Source organism: Sebastes umbrosus, chromosome 3 (assembly GCF_015220745.1).
Source record: "Sebastes umbrosus isolate fSebUmb1 chromosome 3, fSebUmb1.pri, whole genome shotgun sequence".
NCBI lineage: Eukaryota > Metazoa > Chordata > Actinopteri > Perciformes > Sebastidae > Sebastes > Sebastes umbrosus.
Genome location: NC_051271.1, coordinates 6,377,243 through 6,390,496, shown reverse-complemented (window position 1 = coordinate 6,390,496; position 13,254 = coordinate 6,377,243). Strand labels below are relative to the sequence as shown.

General features: G+C 36.3%; 1 protein-coding gene across 2 annotated transcripts in view; it reads right to left on the bottom strand.

Moving 5' to 3' along the window:
• The window catches only part of helz (helicase with zinc finger), a 67,548-nt gene extending 57,702 nt beyond the window's left edge, over window positions 1–9,846 (bottom strand). The window contains exon 1 of one of the 2 annotated variants that reach the window (XM_037765935.1): window positions 9,722–9,846. The gene's annotated coding sequence lies outside the window, so the exon portion shown is untranslated. Of the gene's footprint in view, window positions 1–3,740; window positions 3,761–9,721 lie in introns of those variants that run through there. The other variant, XM_037765936.1, reaches the window with a different exon arrangement.
• Window positions 9,847–13,254: the final 3,408 nt, after the last annotated feature.

Sequence of the window (13,254 nt, the reverse complement as noted above, 5' to 3'; positions counted from 1 at the left end):
GGTAGCAAACTCCTTTAAGGAATAAGGTGCGTAGGTTGTGTGTGCGGTCAAAAGAGAGACAGAGAGAAACAGAAGAGATTCACCGCACACATTGTGTTAGTTTACTAGCCGGGTTGGCGGTTCAATCCCCGGTTCCTACTGTCTACAGGTCGAAGTGTCCTTGAGCAAGACACTTAACCCCAAGTTTCTCCCAGGCCGCTTTACAGCAGCTCACTGCTCCTTGGGATGGGTTAAATGCAGAGGTCAAATTTCATGTATGTACCTGTATGTGACAAATCTAATAAAGTTTAAGTCTTTAAGTTTAAGTTTTAAGGAAGTTCATGTGTCTTTTGGGGTGACGAGACAAGACAAGACAGCTTTCTGCCAGCCAGGCGGCCCGTAACATGTGAGAGAGCGACGTGTGTGTTACGGACGGTGAGTATGAAGTTAACAACAACAACGGCTCACTTTAAGGTGGACCAGCTATTCTCATTTTAGTGACAAGGCACCCCTGGGTGTTCATCATGTTTACAAAGTCACAGTATAGCACTGGATTAGAAACCCTTTAAATGATTGTTGTAACAAACGAAAAACGAAAAACTACATCTATTCTAAGTCAATTTTAATTCAGCTGTATTAAAAATGTAAATGCGACATCACCATAACATGTCAAACTGGGCTGTGAAGACTGAATCGTAGATACCAAGAATGTTCTGACATAACAAATTAAGGAAATGAGACCTAGTTGATTAAATGATTAAGAACTGTGATAAAGAGCTGCCTTGTGGTGAAAAATCTGCCATTTTGCTTCCGGATCAGCAACATTTTGCAGGTGCTCCGCACCTTAGCCTTAAATTCTGCCATTGGTTAAAAACTAGAAACATTTTCTTTAGGCTATGCTGAAAATGAAGAGAGGCTTCTGCAATAGTTCAAGACGGACACTCCTCTCACCAGGGATTGTACACTAAACTCTGGGAGTCTGCACTGCAGAAAACAAGAAACTAGCCTATAAGGAATATTCTTTTCTTCCAAAGGAACTGGAATAACACAACCGTCATCCTAGGCACAGAAAAAGTGTTTAAATTCTGTGTGATATATTAATCTAAAACTGGGACATTTACACCTTTTCTCATCGTCACAAAAGCCTTTCTTTTCTCCCCATGGCATTGGGCAGTGTGTTTGTTTCTTGTTACCTCAAGCAAACTCACCGGCTGTATGTTGGGTTCTAGTCTAGAAGTGGACATGCAAATAGATCAGACCATCATACGGACTATTATAAGTACATTTCAGGTTATACAATCAGAGAAAATAAAACCTACAGTACTCCCCCACGCACCTATTGGTGAAACATCTCATTTTGTTTGCTTCACTTTCCAACTCAAACTTGACATGTAGTGACCAAGTTTCTGCTATCATTTTTGCATCTGACTGAAACTTAATCTTGAAATACATTGTGTGTTTTTTGAGAACTTTGATGACTGTATAAAAGAATGTGGCATAATGTGAGAATTTTCTTTTTTTTTTCCACAAGAAGTGAAATAACACAAACGTCAACCTAGGCACGGAAAAAAAATTTAAATTATGTGTGATATATTAATCTAAAACTGGGACACCTTTTCTCATTGTCACAAAGGCCTTTCTTTTCTCTCCTAACTGTATAAAAGAACGTGAATAATACTTTATTGCCTCAAGTCTGATTGTTTTTTACACCTCTTAGCATAAGAACGCTCAGTACAAAACCTTCTGTTAATGCTTCAAGGTGGAATTTACAGGAAATTAACTTATATTAACTTGTAATTTCCACATTTTCCCCCAGCGTAGACAGAGAGTGAAATGTTGAGAGAAGGGGAGATCAACGGAGAGAGAACTCCACTTTATCTCTCTTGGGAGCAGTTGATCATTTATTGACACTGGCTCTCCCACTTTTAAACGTCACAAAGTTGTACGGCTGACAGCCAAACCCCATTCATCCCCTCTGGAAGATAATACAGAGTTACAGATGGACAAAAAATCATGGAGGTAGAGCATCTTTCCATCTTTGCAAGGGCATTACTTAGATTCCACATAATGCAAGCCAAAATTGAATATTTCGTTATATATAGTACACGTTTTTAATTTAAATTTTTAATGTCATACATAAATCTAATTTCTATCCAAAATGCCACCAGGCACTTTGACGTTAGTGTCTCTCAAGACATTAAAAGTGAAAGACACTACATGAGTCAGCCGGAACCAAGTCAGATCTGCGTCAAATGAAATGTTTTAATACTTTTTCTGAGTCCCTTGAGACTATTTAGGAACAAGATGAGCAGAATCTGCCACACGAACAATGACTGTCAACATGATCAGTTGCTGACTAAAATCTTAATTTAAAAAGGGATTTTCCTCCCTTGGACTCATGGGTAGGGAATTACTAGCTATTACATGAGACTCTCAGAAATATTTCAAAGAACAAAAAAAGTCGAGTGTAAATTATTTTTCTTCTGTAACTTAATTGGACTTTCCTTTCTGTAAAATGGAACATCTCAAAATTTGAATAGGTATAAAATCAAATACTCAATATTATAACATATTTTGCTATTAATTATTTTGTATCTAAAACCAAGCACTATGTTTTATATAACCTTTAGAAAACCTTTAGGGGTAAGAACATTTGATTATTATATTATTATTAGGCCTGTCAATCGATTCAATATTTAATCACGGTTAATCCCATGATTGTCCATAATTAATCGCAAAATTAATCACACATTGTTTATCTGTTCAAAATGTACCCTAAAGGGATATTTGTCAAGTATTTAATACTCTTATCAACATGGGAGTGGGCAAATATGTTTTGCTTTATACAAATATATGTATATATTTATTATTGGAAATCAACTAATGACACAAAACAATGACAAATATTGTCCAGAAACCCTCACAGGTACTGTATTTCATCATTGTAAATTAAATATCTTTGGGTTTCAGCATGCAATGTGGATGTCTGCTCACCAAGAGTTATGTCCTCATGTGGTTAATATGTGTCATAAATCAACAAGAGAGGATGAGGCTCCTAAGAGTGGCTCCTTATATTATGGGCCTCTACTCACGCAGTGCACTGTACATTCAAATACATTTGCAACAATCTGGGAGAGCAGTGATCACATGAGAAGCCTAAAGCATTAAATATTTTGTCATCTCAAGCTCCAAAGCCAACAGCAGTGGAGTTTGTCTGGCGTCATCTGACTGCTTAGACTAAGGGCATTATCATAATTGATAATGAAAAATGTGAAGTCTTTATTGAGACTTACTAGCTATTACATGAGACAGTATGGCGTGCTGGACAGTATGTAGAAGGAAGTGGGTGTGTTGTGATACTTCATAGCCACAGAGGCACACGGTCAACAACATCTATGTGCCAATGAGAATACATGCCGATATATTGAATCTCTACTGTGGATTGTAATTCAGAGCATCTACTTGATGATTACTATACAACCTCTATGGTTTAGAGAATGCAGCATGCTCACATGCACTGATGAAATAATAGAATAGTATATTTAAACACATAATATCTTTATGCAAAATACATTGTGTGTCACCTGATGAATTAGACTGGCTGAAATTATTTTTCAAAATGTGGATCCATAAAAAGATATGTATGTTACCGTCATAAGTTGTATAATTTTTTAATGCTTTCCTCTTTAAAATGCCTACTAAGTTTTATGTATTCAACACAATTCAAGCAATCTATGAGTAAAAAATGTGGGTACACTCACTTGGTCATGGAATGACATTTACAGTCAATTACTGTAAAACAAAAAGAGTAAAGACAGGACTTGTAAAAGCTTGGCTAAAGACATCAGACACATACCATTCTCAGTTTAACAGGTAGTCAATCACAACATGTTTTGACAATCAATGTTTGCAGAGCCAACAGCAGGCCATGTTGGACCAGCAACATCCTCTGGAGTACACCTAGTGTCATCTTATTTTAATTACAGGAGTGTGTGTCACACATAAGTTACATAGCATACACAAATATTCAAGTGTAAGTAGTCTTTGGTTCTGTGTGGAGGAGGAAGCTGTGTGTGGTTGTAGGTGGTGGTGGCTTGATACAACAGCTACTTTACTGCACATTTGGGTATAACTAGTACAAGGGACTAAACTTAATTCAAAGAAAAGAAAAACACGTGATTGGCTCTGGTTTTTAACAAGTCAAAATACTTTTGCAGCTTTTCACCAGCACACAGTCAACAGAGACAAACCTCCACTGAAATGTGAAGAATTTCAATATGTCTAAGAATTACCATCCAATAACCACGATTACTTCGAAGCCATAAAAAGTTACGTTTATATTTAAGACTCTAATTAACCGTACTGCCCATAGACTGCAAGAAGTGGACGTAGTCATCACATTTTGGCCGTCGCCGTCTTGGTTTTTTGTACCCAGAAGTGACACGAGAGGGTGGAGGAGCTAAGTACAACCGAACGCTAAATAAGACATTTTTAGATGAACAAAAAGGTTATAGTTAACTTTCACAAACTGAAAACACACTGTGAAAGGGTTAAAGTTGTAAGACGAAAATGGTGACAACACCCAGAGGGGACAACGCCGTAGCAGCGACCTGTCAATCACAAGGTAGCTTGAAACTGTAAGACAAAAATGTGGACAACGCCATGGTGGATACCAAGCTACCTTGTGACTAGTGTGAGACACTGTGGCCCCAGCAACATTTCTTAAATGCTTAGCCAAGCAAAAAAAAAAGCAGCAGGGCTACAGCATGAGAATCTAAACCTCAGTTTGAGATTACAAGAAGCAGCATATCCTTCTTTACACCAACCAGTGCAGATCTGGATAGCGACGGTACATCATGACCTGCTGGGGAACACCAGGGCAACAACTGCTCAACCTTGGCCAATAGCATAGTAACTTTTGGTCCTATTTCCACCTTACTGGTTTCACCATTAACATTGCAGCTTATCTCAGGCTGGCAGAAAAACGCCTTTTATGAAAAAATGCTGCATTTTAATTATTATGTGCAAAGATGGCTGGCAAAATAAACTTTTTCTAGCTAATTAAAATACCACAACAATTAGCTGATGCTGAATTTCCATCCTGGCCCTCGCCACAGCCTGGAATTCAGCTTTTGATTATGACTGGTTCAAAAGGAACAGTGAATTTGTGGCCTGTGGCCCAGTAATTTTGGGCACATTTGTGACAGCTAGTCCTTGAAAGTGATACAGCAGACAGCTCCTATATGTTAAAGCTACATTGGTATAAAGAAAACATCAAATCACAGATAATGTCACATCCTGGTAGAAAACTATATCTTCATTTCATGCGCCATAACTTACTATGAGAGAAGAAAAAGGAAAGACGGGAGTACATTTGCCACTTTGGCGTAATTGCAATAAAGAGCATATTAACCCTGCAGTAAGTGTTTCAGATCTTAAATACCCAGCAACAGGCAACTATACTTGTAGCAGCTGCTCTCGCCCAACTGGCAGAGTCTCTGAGTCAGCCTGTTTTTGTCCCTTAGGACCATAACATACAGACAAATTCTCTAGCTAATGTACAGTACATATTGGATGCACACATGACACAGACTAAATCTGTGTCGATATAAAGCATTTATCATAACTGCTTTTATTCCACACAGAATTAACACTGAGGCCAACAAAGGTCAAATACAATATTTGCACCACATGCAATATTTTCCCCCCTCAAATCCAATGTTGCTGAAGACAGCACACACATCTCCATCTCCTCAGACAGACACTACATGAGTTTGTGCAAACTAAGCATAGATAGATAGATAGATAGATAGATGTACTTTATTGATCCCAAATTGGGAAATTATTGTGTTACAGCAGCATGTTATCCAGGCACCGGAAAAGTAAATAAAATGCACATATCAACACTAGAGAAATATATCCATAGAATATTGGAATACACTATAAATATACCCGACTACTACAACTAGCATAAAAAAATCTAAATTATAAACATAGAATAACCTACTATATACATTAGCAAAGTGTGCAGCCAAGAAACTATATACATTAGCAAAGTGTGCAAGTTACAATGTTTGTTCTTAAATAAAAAATAATTGAGGTAGTAAATGTGCAAATGTAGATGATGTGCAAAATTCAACATGTGCAAGATTATTGCAAGAGCAAGAACAGAATGAATGGTTGAGATAGAATAACCAGCATGAACAAATCCTTGTCCTAAAACAGTAAATGCTTCAGTGTTTCATGTACAAAACATTACAGCTCTCTCCACAATATCATCTTTTCCACAAGAAAAAGTGAACTACTGCCGAGTTCACTTCCTCTAAAAATTCAAAAATAAAAAACATTCAGATGAGGAACAACACTATATGTTATGAGTAGGGCTGCACAATTAATCGCGATCACAATTTTGGCTTCCCGCAAGTTTAAAATGTGCGTTTTACTCAGAAAACTCTGCTGCATATCAAATCAAGCGCTTTTTAAAATAACAGCCAGCCACCAGCTGGTATTCGAGATGTTTTGGCTTCACTTTTGGGGATAGATATTTTCTACACAACCAATGTGTTTATGATTAAATTAACAGCATACAATTGTTTATCTAGCCTCTTAATGTTGCTAATTTTGCTCTCCAAGTGAGCAAAATCAAAGCATTTAACTTTAAAATGTAGCTAACAAAGGGGCAGGGTGTATTTTCTCATATTGCAATATATATAGCAGAAAAAAATATTGCAATGTCAGTTTTTTTCCAACAACGTGCAGCCCCAATTTGTACATTAACAAGCATGTAGCACAGCATGGAAGTGAAAACAGTGCTCAGTGTTTATTTTAATGTGAAAGTGCAATAAAAATATGTTGTCGCTAAAACCAATGAATAATCGTGATAAATAATCGTGATATCAATATGGATCAAAAATAATCGTGATTATCATTTTGGCCATAATGGTGCAGCCCTAGTTATGAGTAGGCTGTATGATAATGTATGCCATGCACATTATGGCAACTGGCCAATTGTGACACAAATAATGTCGCAGCACACATACTGTAATACCACATATAGCTTCACTGGAGCATCTTAAACAAGAAACACTGGTCCAGCCCCTGTTCCCACAAGACAGGTGCATTAAGGGGAAACGTGTATATAGATTGTACTTGATTAATGTCAAAAACCATAGCTGAAAACATATGCACCACATAGAGAAGCAGTGATCTTATGGCTTTATTGCCACATTGGCAACTACTATATACTTTAATGTTCCTATTTTACAACATTGATTGACAACATAAACACCAGAATATAGTTAGCAAATGTTGTATAGTATGTGTGAGGCATGCAAAATGAGGGTTGAAAGTTGCTTGGGCTAGCAGACAAGGTACTGTATATAGCTGGGAAATTTAAAATAAAATCAAAGATGAAACCAAACATAGAGGACTAACCCTTCTCAATTAATCAGAGGTTATTTTAAAAAAACATATGCAGCGTTTTTACACTCCTTTTTGTAACACCAGATCCAAATCGTGATATCAATATGGATCAAAAATAATTGTGATATACAACATTTGATAACTATAATCAGGTGATTATGTTGTCCATCAATGTTGTAAAATAGAAACATTAAAGTATGTAGTAGTTGCCACTGTGGCAATAAAGCCATAAGATCACTGCTTCTCTATGTGGTGCATATGTCTGTTTTAGCAGTTACCATATTTGTTTTACTCTATCTGCTTTTATCTGTCTGATGTTCTGTTTCAACAGTTACCATATCTTTTACTTTATTTATTTGCTTTTATTGTCTTGTGAAGCACTTTGTAACATCTGTTTTGAGATTTGCTATATAAATAAATGTATTATTATTATTATTATTATTATTAGTTTCAGCTATGATTTTGGCATTATCATACAGCCTACTCATAACTAGGGCTGCACCATTATGGCCAAAATGATAATAGTATGTGAGGGCATGCAAAATGAGGGTTGAAAGTTGCTTGGGCTAGCACACAAGGTACTGTATATAGCTGGGAAATTAAAAAATAAGGTCAAAGATGAAACCAAACATAGAGGAGTGATCCTTCTCCAATTAATCAGGGGTTATTTTTAAAACATGTGCAGCGTTTTTACACTCCTGTTTACAAAAAGGAGTACAAGGCATACAAGTGTTTATGTTGTCCATCAATGTTGTAAAATAGGAACATGAAAGTAAGTAGTAGTTGAAAGTTGCTTGGGCTAGCAGACAAGGTACTGTATATAGCTGGGAAATTAAAAAAATAAGGTCAAAGATGAATCCAAACAGAGGAGTGATCCTTCTCCAATTATCAGAGGTTATTTTAAAAACATATGCAGTTTGTATGTATGTTTATAATAATAATAATAATAATAATAATATGTTTAACACTCCTTTTTGTAAACAGAAAGAATATAGTTAGCAAATGTTGTATAGTATGTGTGAGGCATGCAAAATGAGGGTTGAAAGTTGCTTGGGCTAGCAGAAAAGGTACTGTATATAGCTGGGAAATTAAAAAAATAAGGTCAAAGATGAAACCAAACATAGAGGAGTGATCCTTCTCTAATTATCAGAGGTTATTTAAAAAGCTTATGCAGTTTGTATTATGTTTATAATATTAATAATATGTTTAACACTCCTTTTTGTAAACAGAAAGAATATAGTTAGCAAATGTTGTATAGTATGTGTGAGGCATGCAAAATGAGGGTTGAAAGTTGCTTGGGCTAGCAGACAAGGTACTGTATATAGCTGGGAAATTAAAAAAATAAGGTCAAAGATGAAACCAAACATAGAGGAGTGATCCTTCTCCAATTATCAGAGGTTATTTTAAAGCAGCATTTTTACACTCCTTTCTGTAAACAGTAAGAATAGCTGTTACCTAATGTTAGTGCTTGCAAGCCAGCCACTTTCACACAGGGGCAACACAAACAACAAAATAGTTTGGCGGGATACAGTGGGGTGGACACCTGCCTTGTTTTTAATCCTACTAACAGAGGCTTCATACTGCAGCACACTGGAAGAGAAAGCTCATTTTTATAGCTGAGGATAGTTGTAAAAAAGAACATCGATTGCTTTCCACATAACATTATTTTGGCTTGACAGGATTGTTGGCTGCAATGTGTAAAAAAACAAAAAACACGGCTATAAAACTCGCAAAATAAAGAGATTTATAGAGTAGATATAAAATAAAAATGAATAGAAACATCAGAAATGAGTTATTTGGTCTTTCAGTAGCTAGTTCTAGCTGTTGTTTGTCTGCTGAACTTGTCATGACTGTTGCAAGTCAGAGCGATGACGGCAGCAGCGTTTACAAAGCCCTGAAAAATGTCCCCTCAAATGTTGGTTAACTTCACCGTCCGCGTTTTTGCACACAGTAAACAGTGTTGCCACTAAAACCACAGTATGCGTAGCTAACTGTTAGCTTTGCTAGCCAAAAACACGGGCCTTGACTTGGCACCAAACTGGCGAGCTCACAACAAGAAGAGCTGGCTGGTTTGTTCATGTTAGCAGGAGCTAGCTAGCTAGTTGCTAACTAGCTAGCTTCGCCGAAACAAAACGGTTTCGGGCCTGTAATTTCGCCACGGTGTTTAGGCGCATATAATTCATGTGACATCGTGTTGTTATCCTGGCGTGAACTCAAAGCACTCGTCGTTATCGTAATGATTGGTGGAGGGGATTCGTGTGAGTGGCTTTGCGACGAAAAAGACAACTGAAAGGGCTGAAAATGGGAAGTCAACACTTACCTAGCTTTACTTTCTACGCCATCTTGGATCCACTTGTCAGACCATCGCAAAGCATAGTGGGATGTACTGATCTGAAGGTTGCGCGAGGACTGCTGCTGGGCTGCTGGTGCTAGTGCGCGTGTGTCTATGTGGCCTCTGATGGCAGGGATCTCCCTTATATATATACAAGTCATATCAAATAAAATAAAAAAACAAGTTGAAATGCTTTTGATTTTATTTCTCTCAAACATATAATTATGGTTATTGTTTAATGTTAGTTCCAATGAAATTACTCTTGGATTTATGAAAAAAATAGAAGTTAAAATGTGAACTTTTCTGAAGGTTGAGAGAGAGGACTGCTGGGTTAGAGCGTGTGTGTGTGTGTGTATATATATTATATATATATATATATATATATATATATATATATATATATATATTATATATATAATATATATATTATTATTATATCATATATATCATTATTATATCATATATATATTATATTAAACACATTATATATAATATATATATATATATTATATATAATAATATAATATCTACATATTATATATATATATATATATATATATATATATATTCAACATATTATGATGAAGTGCTTTAGACTTTATTCCTCTCAAACATATAATTTAGGGTTACTATTTAATGTTAATTCCAATGAAATGATACTCTTTGATTTATGAAAAACTAGAAGTTAAAATGTGAACTTTTAGAATTGCCCATAAAAGCCACTTAATTTGTACAGGGATCTCCCTTGTCAAAAAGCGTTTAATACATATATATATATATATATATGTATAGAGATAATAATATATAATATAAAATAAAAAGCATTTTAAGTTGAAATGTTTTATATTTTGGATTTTATTCCTCTCAAACATATCATTTAGGGTTACTATTTAATGTTAATTCCAATGAAATTACTCTTGGATTTATGAAAAAAATAGTTAATAGTTAAAATGTGAACTATTATATATCATAACAGTCACTTAATTTGTACGTATTAACCTTATAGGTTTTAATTTATTTAATTTTATAAAAGGCATAAAAAAAACACAAATGTGGCATTTTGCTCTGGACACACTACTGCTAGGCCTATTTTGGCTTATGTTGTCTAACATCAAACCTGCAGTAGGCAGAATATTTTGGCATCATTGGGCAAAAATTCCATAATAAACTTTCAGCATATTGTAATTCAAGTGTTCTGAGAGAAAACTAGACTACTGCACCTCCTCGTGGCTCTGTTTTCAGGCTTTAAGAAATCTAGGCTGTGACGGGAGACTTTGACCAATCACAGGTCATTTCAGAGAGAGAGAGTTCCTATTGGCTGTGCTCCAGCTGGTGGGCGGTGCTTGGTATTTCCTCAACTGATCTCAACATGATTGCCAGGTCACAACCTTTTTCATTTTACAGTTAAACAGTACACTACAAGATGTTTATGAAAACATTTGAGGAGAGAAATAGGCATTACAGTAACAGAATAATGATTCATATTTAATCAGCACTGCCTAGTTTGACCGTTTGATCGGAGTTGGCGAGTGATTGACAGCTGCTCATAGATGTCAGGCTCCAGCTCGGCTCTGATTGGTTGTTGTCCTCCGGTCTGTGAAATCTTGCAGATGCCATTAGGCGCCCCAGGGGACACCGGAGGCACATGATTTATTTCAGATTATCTGTCTCATGCACTAACGTCAGGATATTGTGGCCATTTTATAAAAATAACTTTTTAAAATCATATTTGCTCCATTTCTATGCACTGCTGCTTAAACTAACTGAATAGTAAGAAAAATATTTCAGAGCAAATAAGAGAAAGGATACTCAGTAAGGCTGAAACAAATGTTAAGCAAAGTACAGCCTGTGGTAAATTAAACTATAATTACTCAGTAAGCATGAATTTGACGATAGTGTGCAAAGTATGTGTGTGCGGGATTAAACTATGTGAGGAATTAGACATGTCCAAAATAATCAGACTGACACATTAATGTGGATATGGAAAAACTAAATGGGTACAGTAGACACTTTGTCTGCTGTACCACCCATTAAGTTATTACTGCTCAGCAATTACAGTACAACAGAATAGATCATACGGTAATTGGACTGTCCAAAGGTGTGCCATCACAGCTGTAAAAAATATATAAAGGAGATTTCATATTTCCACCAAACTTTTTGTCATGGCATGCTCAACATGCTCACTCACAAAGTGATGTCATTTCCTGCCTGATCCCCGGCATCCTCTTCCGTGTAACGGTCAAGTGAATGGCACTGTACTGTTTCCTTTCCCAGAGCCACATCTGCATATGATGCCTCTGTTGGAGGTGAACTCCGAGAGATTTTGATGGTGAGAAAACATCAGTGAAGAGACAGTACCTCTCATTTTGATGTCATCTAGACCTCTGATGACCAGTTATGGACATTGTGCAACAATTTGTTTCAGAGTGAAAAAAAAAACACTGCAAGGATCTGTCAAGCTGGTTTCAGTATATCACCACTGCATTTAGTTTGTAGCCTCAACTTGTGTTATCCATTCTAGATAACATGTAATGCTATCAACGCGTACTACGCATCAATTAAAATAGAATTTCAGATGGTGCATGACCTTGTGTGTGACTATATGGAGCTAGTCACTCTGGCTGCAAACTGGGAGAGGGCGCACATGCGTCTTGGGTGATCTGCTCACAATTGGACAGCTCTACTCTCTAGTGTGCTACAGAGTGTAGGCTATAATTCCACTACACTGTAAAAAATAAAGTCAGTGGGCACTCCTTAATATCTAATTAACTGGCATAGAGGGGAGAGGGGGTTGGGATGTTGAACAATTCAAACACTAATGGCTGAGCTATAATCCATCACACTAAAATTACAAGACAATATACAATTTAAAATTGTAGAATAACTTAGCTGCAGACACAAACAATTGTAGCGTCTCCCTTTGTTTACTGGAAACCTGCAGCAGCAATTAAAGTCTAATTGTTGCTCTTTGACCAGGGATTTTGTTAGCAGGGGGCATTTCTAAGGTCGATGGAGGAAAATAAAAGAGCTCAACAACAACAAAATTAGGGGCAGACTGAATCAATGTGAGTTTAAATTCCTCCGGTTCCGAGTTTCATTTCACCAATATTGTTGTTTGACTGTTGTTCCGTCATCAAAGTAGAAGTGACAAAAAAAAAATTCCCGAAAGAGATGGGAGTTTACTTTCCATTGTATGAAAGTTACTATACTAACAGAACGGGTAACATTGGTAAAGATCACTAACAGCATACAAGTACAAATCTGATTATTGAGTGAAATTGTATTGCATTACAACTTCCAAACATCTTGCATGAACTCAGGTGAGGTTTCTCTCAATTTTAGTTAAACAAAACTATAAAGGAAGATTTTTTTTCTCTTGCTATATGACTTAACAGCAATCTGATATACCATGTGTCGTCGCAGCAGTACCATTCTGAAACCTTTCTTCGATTCAAAGCAAGTTTCACATTACTGCATATCCGCTTGTACTTTTATTAACCTTTATACAGAATAGACATGGA